The 13,030-nt window shown below is 42.9% G+C and overlaps 1 pseudogene; it reads left to right on the forward strand.

Moving 5' to 3' along the window:
* Window positions 1-1,527: 1,527 nt before the first annotated feature.
* Window positions 1,528-13,030, forward strand: part of LOC121282434 — a 69,465-nt pseudogene continuing 57,962 nt past the window's right edge.

The raw sequence follows: 13,030 nt of genomic DNA on the forward strand, positions 1-13,030 counted from the left end.
GAGCCAGCAACAGTATAAGTCGATTGTAAACACATTGCATGATTTAAACCTTGGGCTGACCCTTTGATACTGTCACTGACAACAAAACACATTCAGCAGAGGTTGAAAACTCTGAATTCAGAGTTTGACTGTTGTTGTTAATCACCCAGTGGTTAATTAACCACTTTAGGAGTTAGTTTTCTTCTCTGAGAACCTAAAGATCTGGTTCAGACTGGATGACTGAATGTTGGCTGAACCAGGAGAATGAGCCCGACTGAATACTGGAAGCAGCCTGCGTTCCTGTGACAGCCATTACTTTTCTGCTATGGGAACAAACTGTTCCATTCTTAAGCAAACTTAATGGGCTGTAATTACCAAGCTCCAGGGCAGTGTAACTTGGGGGTACCCCAAAGAAGCGCTGGGGAACACCCACCCAACAAAACTCCCACCCTTCCCCAAGAAGTTCCCAGGTAAGGGTTGCAGCATGGCAATTGCCCGAGAAGTGAAAACTTCCACTGAGCAATTGCCCTGCACTGGAAACCATCCGGAAATGCAATTTAAATCACAAATTTCAGATGGTCCCAACTGTGTGACATCAATATTTACCCAGAAAAAGTTAGAAGAATTAAAGCCAATTCAAACATCCGGCTAACTATCGTACAGATTCACACCCCTATCGGCCCCCCCACCCCCAAACGTGACTCACCCGATGCCCCCAAACCTCTAGGGGAATCAACTCACTCCCCGACAACCTCCCCCATGGGACACCCCCACCACATCCCCCAAATTAACCCACCCCCCACCCCCCCCTCCCCAGGAGTTCCCTCAACCCTAAGGAACTCCCCCCACCCTCACCATCCCTCTATGGGACTCCTCCCTTCCACGTCCCGACTCCTGAATCTTACCCCTCCCATCAAGACCTGACTCTCGACTCTCACCCCCACCCGAGGCCCAACCCAACCCTGGACCTTTAACTTACCTGGTTTATGGCAGCTAGTGCCACAAAAAATGGGGCATGGCTTCCTTACCTCCAACTCTGCAGTGTTCGACTGAAGGCCTCAGGACTGTGCTGCACAGCACAGGTCTCCACCGGCCTGAGTCGGAAGTTGGGGCAAGAAAGGATTGCAAAAAATTTAAAGGTAAGGCAGTAGGAGCAGAGTGGCAATCCGACTCAGACTGGCACTCTGTGGATGCTTAGGCCCATTTAGAGTTCAGAATTGCCTGCGTTCCTGACTAGTGCAGATGTGCTTGGTGCTGTCCCCTTTAAAATTGCAGCTTCTGTGGAAAAAGAATAACTACTTTGGCTCCAGCGTTCATGAATCTAATTTAAAAAACCAGTAATAGAAAAGTTTAGTCGCTGGTGAATAATTAGTAACATAAATACTCTAAGACCAAAAGTCAGCAGAGCTACAACACTTTTAGACAGTTTAAACAACTAACTTCCGACTGTGGAAGGTTCATTGCCTAATGTGGAAATTATTAATTCTTAACCAATGTAATGGAGCTGTACAAAGTTCACAGATGTCCTAAATTCCAACCACCGAACACGTGGAAGAATTGATCATCATTGTCCAAAAGTGTTCAAGAAAGAATTGGTTCTACCTGGGCTCTCACAGAATGACCATCCAGAGGACACAGTGAGTATCAAAGCATAACAGTAAACTGACAAAATCAACTCCGTGAGGTGCTGATGATCAGGGGATTTTGGTTGTTGTGAATTGCAGAGTCTCTTTGTGGGGTTCAGGGTGTTCCTAAACTACCAGCTGATTAGTGCTAAATGGAGAACAACACAGTGTTTCTGAAGTGGGTGAAACCTGTACTTTTTGTTTGAGTTCTAGCCTGGGAAAGTCTAATTTCTGAGTCGGCCATTTCCTCTCTCTCCCCCAGGCTGTCACCAATGAACATGTGGGTGAAACTGACGAGAATGTGGAGCGAGGCAACTGGTCCTCGAAGACTGACTACTTGCTCTCAATGATCAGCTGTGCTGTGGGTCTGGGCAATGTCTGGCGATTCCCTTACCTGGCTTACAGAAATGGAGGAGGTACTGTAGTCAAATTCAGGATACCTGGGAGAGAAAGGCAGAAATAAATTCATGAATTTATAAAGAGTATAACAATCAATGTAAATAATACAAAGCTGAACATTACTGGAATAGGGAACAATGACTTGGCTACCACAGCATTAATCCATGATCTATATATCAAATGTGTTTGATATTCAGATGTGAATGATATGACAAGGTGGTATTTATTGCCCTTTTTGGAGGGTTGTAAGAGGTGCTCACACAGTGTGAGACTGGAGACAGGTCGGTCAGACCAGTTGTGGGTGGCAGTGACCTTTTCAGCTGAGGATATTCGTGTTTCAGTTGGTATTTGTTACCAGTCATTGATAACCTATTACTTTTAAATGTCCTTTAAAGTAATAATTATACAGCTGTTTGTTAGACAGGGTGTAATGGGGCAGTAATGATGGGAATTTGGACTCATGCCCTCATCCTGTTGTTAGCACTCAGTTTTATTCTGTAAAAGAGGCAGGTGCAGGAAGCCTTGGTTTGGACTTTCACCAGGAATTTTACAGGATGAATATAGGTGGAAAACAGATGAGAATGGGCCCCATTCCGAAATCAACTCCAGGGGAAGGTATAAAATGAACCTGAAAGTGTGATCTGCAAGTGTTGAAGAAATTCAGAATTGGGGAGTTGTTTGATGTCATACTCATATATACAGGTTGAATAACCTCCATCCGTAAATCTGAAAACCAAAAACATCCAAAACCTCATTGACTTTTAACACAGCAAGTGCAGTAGTTATGGTTTTGTTAAATGTTGGACTGTACCTATAAGAATAGTCCGGTGCTGTAAGATCACATGATCTATGTAAACCAATGTGTTAGCAGTGCACTCTGCCTCCACAGACAGTATGGAGATAGAGATGGAGTTGAACAGTAATGTGCAGTTGCTGCTATCTGTATTGTAAATAAATCTAACATTTCCACTTAGAAATTTGCCTGCAGATCAATACTTTTACAAATAGGCATTTTGGCCACACTACAACAAGAAGCATAGTTGTTTGTCCGCATTGTTTACCTTGCGATCTTTGTGGTGAACATGTCAAAACAAAATTATTTATTATTCAATGATACATCTTATTTTTCTAGCCATTTTATTTACATTAGACTATAACCAGCTTAGGCTTAGGCTATTGTAATGTGAGTTTATATGCAATACCTGAAAACTGAAACGATCTGAAATCTGAAATGCATTTGGCCCCGAGGTTTTCTGTAGTTTGGGAAGGAATGATCAATCCTCCATCTCCTGGAGCAAATTCAATGCCTAATGTTTCTGCTGGGATCACAAATTATATTTTCACCTCCAGCATAATGAATTCCCTGTAAACTACTTGATTGTGCTGAAATGGAGTATTTACTCTGTATAAACTGAATGAACTTGCAACCTGAAGTGACAATGTTCTGCCAATGATAATGTTTAGTTCCCATATTAATTCAAAATGCAGTGTTTAGTTGTTTAACATTTACTCCAAAACTGCACTACTAAAATCAGTCTCTCAAGCATCCAGACATCTCTTTCAGCTTTCCTTTACTATATTTTCCAGGTACATTTCTTATTCCCTACACACTCATGCTGGCACTCGTTGGGATACCAATGTTTCTTCTGGAATCATCCTTTGGGCAGTTTGCCAGCCTGGGACCTGTTGCAGCGTGGAAAGTCGTGCCAATGTTGCAAGGTTAATGTTTATTAAGTAACACGAGCTTGGAAACAGTTTAATTGGGTAATGGGGTAATTTTTTCTCTGGGTGTTAGAGGAGAGATATTTAACGGTCAGCTAAATTATTATCACACATTTACACTCTCACACAAAGTGAACATTACCCCCATAGTGTTTAATTAATATTAATATCCTGTTTATAATTTCATTATCAGCAGAGTTTGAGCCAGATTTGCTGTTGTACTGTTCACAACCTGATCTTTCATTCACTTTATGAAGACAGATACGAACCATGAAGAGACAGACACAGCAAATGAAATAGTTTCTCTCCTCATTCTAAATTTAATCAGATATTAGGCCTAATATCTGGAAAACTCTCTATCTGTCATTCTGTCATTAACACTGATGTTCGTTTCATCATTAATTTTTCTAAATGAAATATTAGTTCATTGAAATTGTGTTAGTTTCATTTCATTCCATTGGAGCAACTGGGGGCTCGAGGTCATTGAAAGGTATTGATAGGTTTGAATAAAGATGGTTCATTGTCAGTCTGTGGAGGTGGGAAATCATTCTCTCCTAGTGAACTGATTACATTGGATATGCAGCACAGAAAGAGATCATTCGGCCGAACCAGTCTATTCATACTCCACTTGAACTTCCTCCCTATCCAACTCTGTCAGCAAACCGTCTATTCCCTTCTCCCTCATATCCTTATCAAGCCTCTCCTTAAATGCATCCTATCTATTTGGTTTAATCCGTCTCTGAGATATCGAGTTCCACATTCTCACCACCCGCTGGCTAAAGACGTTTCTTCTGAATTCCCGGTTGGATCTCCTGGCGACCATCTTAAGTTAAGGGCCTCTCATCTTGCTCTTTCTCTCACTGTGTAAATGTTATCAGAAGAAACCCACATACAGCAGGGAGGCTGTTAGCTGGTCAGGAATGCATGTTTTGGCAGTGGGTTTGCCTTGGCTCTTCAACTCGGCCAAAGCATTAGCATTCTGTTTTCAGTTTTCCCAACAATCTCAATGTGTGGATATGATGTTGACTGTGAATGATGGCTCTGTGTTTAAAGGCAAACCTGCAGAGGTCAGAATGGTTTCAGGAAACCTTGCTTGTGAAAGCTACTAGAGGCTGGAGCATCGAAGGACAAGGTGGGAAGGCTGGCCCCTCGTCTTTGACTCTTCCTTGGAGATAATGCTGGAGATGTTGGGGCCAGAAGGGAGATCTTTCTTGTGGATTCGAGGAGGGGGAGGTCGGCCACACTGCTGAAACAGGCCTGGCTTGTAGTTGCAGGGGCTTGAATTGGCAGGACCTGGGTACTGTGTTGGAAAAGGTTTAATGACCTTATTAGCCAGGAAAGGTGAGTGTAATACCACTTTCAGGCCTCTACCACTGTCCTAGCTATAGTTAGCTAACTTGCTGCCTTTCCCAGCATTCTCCAGTCCAGCACCCCTCTGGCCCACACACCTTGCAGATCCACACATTCCTTTCTCTCCAATGTTCTACTCAAATCACATTCTGAGCAACTCACACTCACATTCAACCTCACCCAGTTGCCATCTCACACCCATCCCACACAGTCATCCTCTGCAAGTGTATCTGATTACTCACTCGCCACACATTACACCTTTCACATTCCTAACCCTCTGCTTTCTCTCATTGCGGGACAAGAGAATGCACAACTCCAGAGAGAGCCGGAGAGCCGGGGGGGGTGGGGGTGTTGCTGGTGGTGGTGGGGGGCGGTGTTGGACCTGCAGCCACGGCCACCCTAGGCACAGTGGAGGAGCTTGCCCAGAAAATTGGCAGGATGGCACAGACATTAGGGATCAGGGATGAAAAGACAGGTGTCACCCCACCAACCTGGTGATAGCATTAGGTATCACATTGCCACTTGGCACATAACAATCATTCATATTGAATTGATGCTGCCACTAACTGAAGTATCATGATATGTACAATATAGCATTTGAACCTTTTCCACATATGATCTCTAATCCATGCCTTTTTACTCCCACAGGTGCCCTAATGGTAATGGAGGAGCTGCAGTGGGAGGAGGTCAAGGAGTCCTCAGAGGAGGGTGAGCACATAGAGGAAGCACTGTCACATGCACTATGCGCACCCTCACCAGCGCAGATACATACTCCTTGGGGGGTACAGCAGTGGAGATAGCTAGGTGTTCACATGGGGAGATGTACAATGTGGATGTGCAGGATCAGGTATTAGAAACAGGGACAGCAGTGGAGAGACCCCGTTAGAGGGCAGAGGATGCTCAAAAAATAAATATTGGGAAAATAATAAATAAAAACAGAAAATGCGACAAATACTCAACAGGCCAGGCAGCATCTGTGGAGAGAGAAACAGAATTGATGACCAGATTTCTGCGAAGCCAGGTTGACTCCAGAGACATTTGAAATTGCTAGGCAGGACCTGCTTCCCACCCCCATTTCTGACTGATCCCGTTTTTGGCGGCAGAGAAAAGAGGTGGGGCTTGAATCACATAGGCGGGAAATCTGAGCCCAGTCAGGGCCATTTGAAATTAATGCCAATCCCGCTTTTATTGTTCCATCAGCCTCAATCCTCAGTGTGAGAGCCACAAATTTATGCAGAAGATGTAAGAGCTCTTGAAGTGCAGATAAAATCTGTTTAATTGTCATAATCAGCCCTTTAAACATGGAAAAACAGTCTGTAGTAGTCAATTAGAGTTAGAAAACACCGCTGCTGGACTGCTTTGATTGACAGGCCATCTGGTGTAGGTTATAAAAAAGCATTTTACAACCTGGAGTCCAGAACTGTATTGTCTAACCAAGATTCAATACAAGTTTAGTATTATTTCTCTACTTTTCAATTCTATCCCTCTAAAAATAACACCAGTGCTTATTTTTTTCAAAATAGCCTCATTACTTGAAGGTGTTCTTGTGATGCAATAGTTAGTGCCCCTTCCTCTGAGCCAGAAGCTTTGGGTTCAAGTCCAGCCCCAGGGCTTGATGAACAAGGAAGGTGTGTACATAATGTGGCCAAACAGGTTGAGTATCAACCTGTAAATTCTTCCAACAAATGCCATTGGCAGGCACTAAGAGTGGGAGATATTCCTGGTCAGCCATGTGATGGAAAGAATGTTGGAGCCTCTAACATCACTATCCATAACTCCAGACGACAACATGCATGTTAAAATTGCATGTTGCCACAGCAACCAGGATTCCCTGAATGAATCATAACACATCACCAATAAACCTGTGCTTTGTGTATTAGTACTCCCAGATCCTTTCACCCCTCCACCCATTTTATATTCTTACTTTTCAAGTAGCATGTAACCTTTTTAATTTTCAGACCAAAATGTGATAGCTCACACAGATTTATCTACATTGCAACTCATTTACCAATATTCTGCCCACCCTGTCCTCCTGGAACTGATGCAGTCCACCTCAAAATTAACTAACCCGCCCCTTTCCCCTGCATAACACACCACCCCGCGCCCTCCCCCCCCACCCATTCTCTGCTCCTTCTGTCTTGCAGACAGCTAGCTCTCCATTCTTCCACTTGTCCTTTGATTCTGTGTGCTCTAACTTATTCATTCACCTATTTAAGTAGCAAGTTAGTGAAGACTATTTGAAAATCTGGATAAATGATCACATTAGCTCAATGAAACATTCTTACTAAATTCCTATAAATACTTTACTAAAGACTAAGGGAGTTATCCTAAGTACAAGTTTTTTCATTAGCTTAGTTTCATCTGTTTCATTTCCAGAAAGCATAATTAAAATTATTCTGTACTCCCATAGCCCAAGTATTGATATGGAGGTAGCTTCCAATTGGGGGATATAGGGTGGCATTGTATCAGGAAAGCTGAATGGGCCAGAATCTTGGATCTAAATTAAATTGTATCAATTGATTTTGAGAAGCAGATGTGTTGCACACCTACCCAAATGAAATGAGCTCAGCTGTTTGTAAGGGAACAATGTACAAATAGAAATCAGAGATGTTCACAATGGATGGTGGACATGGAGCAATGGCAGCACCCAGATTCAATGATGCATCACTGCAGTTATTGCTGGGACCAGTGAGGAACAGGAGAGATACATCTGTCCCCAGAAACAGGAGGAAGAAGCTTGCAGCACTTACCGATGAGATATGGCTTGATACAGCTGCGGTGATGAGCAGTCTCAGAGGCGGTGCAGGAAGGATTTGATGACCAAGTCAGGTCAGGCAATGTGAGCACATTCAATTACACTCTGTGATTTAATCCCTTTCACCCTCTCCCCTTTCACTCTGTCTAAGCTTGTGCCATCATATCACCGCTCACACACACACCCAACTCTCAGCAATACCCAGTCTTCACTTTCTATGCTCTACATCACCTCCTCATTTACCATTGCCGCTCACCCCAATCCTTACACAATGCGTACATCTGCATCATGGTGACCCTGACTGAATGCACCACATCCTTCAGGTGAATACCTCACTGTCATTCACTCACAGGTCTCTCTTCTTGCCCTTTGTTGGTGAAACAAGCACAAATGTGAGGGAGTTGGGCAGGAAGGGAGATGGTCCACCCCAAATAGCCCAACTGGTGCAAAGAAGGATACCCTGGAGATAAGTGGCACATCAATGTTCCTCTCAGTCAGAAGATAGAGAGACATGGAGCTCACAGATATCGCAGACTCACGTGTGCTGACTTTACTTCACCATTGACTGAACCATGATAAGACTGAATTTGGTGATTGCCAAGATCGTGACTTTACTATGAATAAATCATACGCATTTCTTTTGTTTTCCAGGGCCTTCACGCATAAATAACTGTTGCATGTTGTGCATGAGGACGATTCCTCAGAGGATGGCATTACTTCTGAGGCTGCACCGTAGCCCCAATATTAATCTGAAGGCAAATTGACAGTGATAGTTACACTACCCACAACTCCTATGTCCCTCCCTGTTCACCTCGCTCCTGTGCATCTGTTGCTCCCAACCCACACATTCCTAGGAGTTAAAATACCCCCATATGTTCATTGCCTCTTTAATTCAAAAATTAAAAATAATACAAACTTCAGTTTTAAACTTCATTATTTTCACCAGCGCACCTCATGTGGCATTGCTCACAGTATCAGGCAATAAACTGTTTTATCAGAAGAGATATTCTACACCACATAATATGCACTGTATTATTCTGCTGTACAAAGCTGTGCTTAATTTGTTCTTTAAGACCAGGCCGGTTACATGCTTTAAATTGGTACATTCTGAGATCAACTAGAGAACAATTGTTTCTCTGTAGATTTCACCTGCTTGTAAATTCCTAACTTTTCCTCAAGTCAGAAAATGAGGAGGCAATAACTGGCTCTCTTCCCCTGGCCTTCATGTTATATTATTATCCAGATAGCTTATAGAATAAAATAAAATTGTGGCATCTAAAACAAGACTGCCTCAAAAATTAAATATATCATGTTAAAAATGCAACTATTAATAGTATATATAAACCTACAATGAAATGCAGTTTGTACCAATCTATAATTCTAGAGAATTATGGATACACACATAATGGCAGAAATCACCATGGTGACCAATCCCAATGAAACACTAATGATTTTCCAGATCAGCTGAATCCATGTGAAAGAATTGATTTCAAATTAATAGTTTCTACTTTTCCTTGTTCCATTTCAAGGTGTGGGTATAACTATGATCCTTTTTGGTTCAATTTCCAACATTTCCTACACCTGCATCATCGCCTACAGCCTGTTCTACTTATTCGCTTCCTTCCAATCGCCCCTGCCGTGGGCAGACTGCTTCAGTTGGTGGGGTGCAGATGAAACATGCAGCAAGACTCCTAAAGGTACTGTCTTCACTTCTGTTGGACAAAATGTAGATGGCAACTATTTTTTTTTGGTCCAAATGGGAGAGAAAAATTAGCAATAGTTTCACTGACCCTATTCATTGTGATCCTACAGCAGAAATACTTAGATAGAAATCAGCAGCAGGAATCCTGTTACCGAGTCACTGGGATTTTAGGATAGCCAGTAAGAAATGTTTATGAACAAGCAAAATACTTTAAGAAAACTAGTTGGTCTCCCATGGAGTAACTCTTCCTTTCTGAAGCTGTCTCTGCTGGCAATATGTTCTCTTGTTCTTTCCCTTTTGCTCCCTCAGTCTTTCTATTTCTCTTCCACTCAACTAATCTCCAGGCTTTAAATTTGGGAATACCTAAATTTGTGCATCCTCCCCATCCTGTGCACAAATATAGGGCCTCAAACCTCATCATCATGAATCTCACCTGTGGCCCACACGCAAGAGCTTAAGCTGGGCAGCAAGTGGTTTTGGGTGCATTTAGAGCCTGAAGTGTGCAGCGAGGATTGACACGTCAGGAGGGAGGGATCAAGGGTCATGGGGTTACAGGCTGGATTCAGGGTCTGGGAGGAAGTTCAAAGATCAAGATCAGGGCTTGGATGTAAAGGGTCAGAAATTTCGGGAATCAGAGCAGTGAAAATTATGGTAAATCACATCCATTTTTGACATGCAAGATGTTTAAAGCTGGTTTTCTCTGAGGTAGCCAGCACTCTGACACCCACTGTAGGACTTTGCAGCAGCTGTTAGGACCCTTATTTGCATTTACAAATGGCCTAAGGTCTTTTTTAAAATTTAATCATGTGCTGTGGGTGTTGCTGGCTAGGCCAGCATTTATTGCTCATCCCAAATTGCCCCAAGATGCTGAGCTCTCTTCTTGAACCGCTGTAGTCCAAGCCTGTTCAGATGTGAGTCAAAGTCATTTCCTGTTTATCCTTATCCAGTATGGCGGGAGGTGCACTTGCAGTTGGGAGAGTGCCTTCACATTGTACCCATCATTTTGGGGTCTTAACAGACAGTAGAACCTGGAAAATGGGAAGTGCACAACCAAATTTAATCCCTGATGCCTTTTTACCTGCAGGTTTCTATGTTTTTGTCTCATATATTTTCTCTTGTCTGTGTCCCTCTGTGTGTGTAATTTTTTTCTGATTCTTTTGATATTACAAGGCCATTGTGATACTTTATCATTTCTGAGCCTAGAGAGTGATCTTATTGATCACCAATGATTTAGATAAAGGAGCTGAGTGTAATGTATCCAAGCTTGTTAACTATACAATATCCGGTGGGAAGGTAAGCTATGTGGAGGACATAAAGCAGCAGAAGAATCTGATTGAACTTTTTGAAGAACTGACAAAAGTAGTGGACAGGGGAATGTCTATGGATGTTCTTTACATGGGCTTCCAGAAGGCATTAGAGAAAGTCTAAAGCTCAAGTTGAAGCTCATGGAATTAAAGGAAAATTATTGATCTGGCGAGGAATTGTCCATAAAGTGGAAAGCCATAAAGAATGGGAACAATGGGTAGGAACCCTAATTGGCATGATATGACTAGTGATGCCCTGCAAAGATCCGTGTTTGAGGCTCAGCCATCCACTGTATTTATTAATGATTGGATGATGGGCCAAAAAAAACACATCCACATTTGACAGGGGTACAAGGATAGGTGATACTGTAAACAGTATAGATGGAAGTCTAAAATTACAAAGAGATGTTGAATGTATTATGATCCTCATTGCGGCCCCCAACATTTTATTATAATCTGGTTAGGAACCAGTAAATTATGTTGTTAAAGTAGACAAAATATCAAATCTCAGTTACTTGCTAACAGAATAAATCCATAAGACTCCCTGATTTTTAGACAAACAGAAGAAATTTTACCGTACACAAGTTAACAACGCAAACAGTCAATACTATATACCTGATACTCTAACATGCAGAACATGAGGTAAACATAAGTTAACAGGCAAACTTTGGGTGTACATTAAAGGGCAGACACAACCAAGACAGATCCCACAAATTTCTCAGCAGCCCACCCAGATGTCAGTCTTTACAATAAATCTTTAAAGCTCTGTGTTCCTCATGTGGAATTTTAGCTCCGCTCCTTCAAAGAGCTCGTCTAATCCCCAGCTGACAGCAGCTCTAGTCTACCTGAGTTCCACAGGTACAATATTAGCCCAAAAGGCACGCTATATCAGATCTCCCTCAGCTCTGCTCCCAGGTGCAGCCTTCATGGCCTTTTTTTCTAGCTGAGCTGACCTCCTACCAAGACCGCATCCCCCTTCTCCCCCCTCCCCCCCACTCCCCCCCCCCCCCCCCCCCCCCCCCCCCCAAACTGTGTTGGCCAAGCTACACTCCAGCATCTAAACACAACCAAGCCCCAGTTTCCCTGGAGCCCCAACACCCAGGAGCAAGAAGCTACCAATGGTTTCTGGGGCTCTTCTGAGCTCCAGTCTGCTCAGCAACCTAGAGCTAATGGCAGCACTTCAGCCACATGGAGCCAAGCTTATCTCTAGGTTTGCTTCTGATTAATCTGCCTTTGAGCACATCTTTCCTGTTAATGTCCCCCAACATGGCTCCATCCCCTGTTCTGAGGCAGGATAAAATGTACATATACTTGGTATTTTTTGTACCCTAAATGTTACAATATCCAGGCAACCAAACAGCTGCAAAATTACAAAAACATACAGACAATTTTTTAAAAATTGATTTTCCTCAGAATGGATTGGACAAAAATGTGGCAAATGGATTTCAAGGTAAGCAATTGTGCGATAATCCATTCTGAATCTAAAAGGGATAGAACAGGGTCCTCTCTAAATGGTGTAAAGACAGAAACAGTGGAGGATCAGATACTTTGGGTCCAGGTGTGCAGATCACTCCAATGACACAAGGAATTAGAAAAAAATAATCCAACAGGCAAATAAGTGGGGTTGCAAATAATCTATGATCCCAATGAATGGATCAACAGGCTCGAGAGGCTAAATGACCTCCTCCTGTTCCTAGGCTCCAGCCAGAGATGCCAGGGAAATTTTGAGCCTGTAGAGTAACACATGGCTGTGTTCCTATGTTTCCAAGTGTCTTTGCTCCAGCTCCTGGAACACAGAATTTTCTGACTTTGTAACTTCATCTTCCAGGATGTCAAGTTCAGATCTTCAGTTATGGTAAAGGTATGCAGGATGCAGAACAACATGACAGTACTTGCTACTCTCTGTGGAGCATTGAATTTAATGAACTCTCCAAATCTACAGAACTGGCTGTTAGTGATCTGTTGAATGCTATCCCTCACTGCCCCATGACTGATCCAACACAGGTTCCTATGTGGATGTGTGGAAGGATCAGAGCTGAGTTTGAAGGCTGTGACTTTGACTTCCAATTGTGAGTACTCTGCAGCACATAAACCGAAGCTTCAAGTGGTCACAGAGCTGGTCACACTGCCAGTCGATGGTCTCCTTTGTGAATCACTAACATTGCAAAGTCAGTTTTTCCAGCATATCCAGGGA

This window comes from Carcharodon carcharias, chromosome 9 (assembly GCF_017639515.1).
Source record: "Carcharodon carcharias isolate sCarCar2 chromosome 9, sCarCar2.pri, whole genome shotgun sequence".
NCBI classification, from domain to species: Eukaryota; Metazoa; Chordata; class Chondrichthyes; order Lamniformes; family Lamnidae; genus Carcharodon; species Carcharodon carcharias.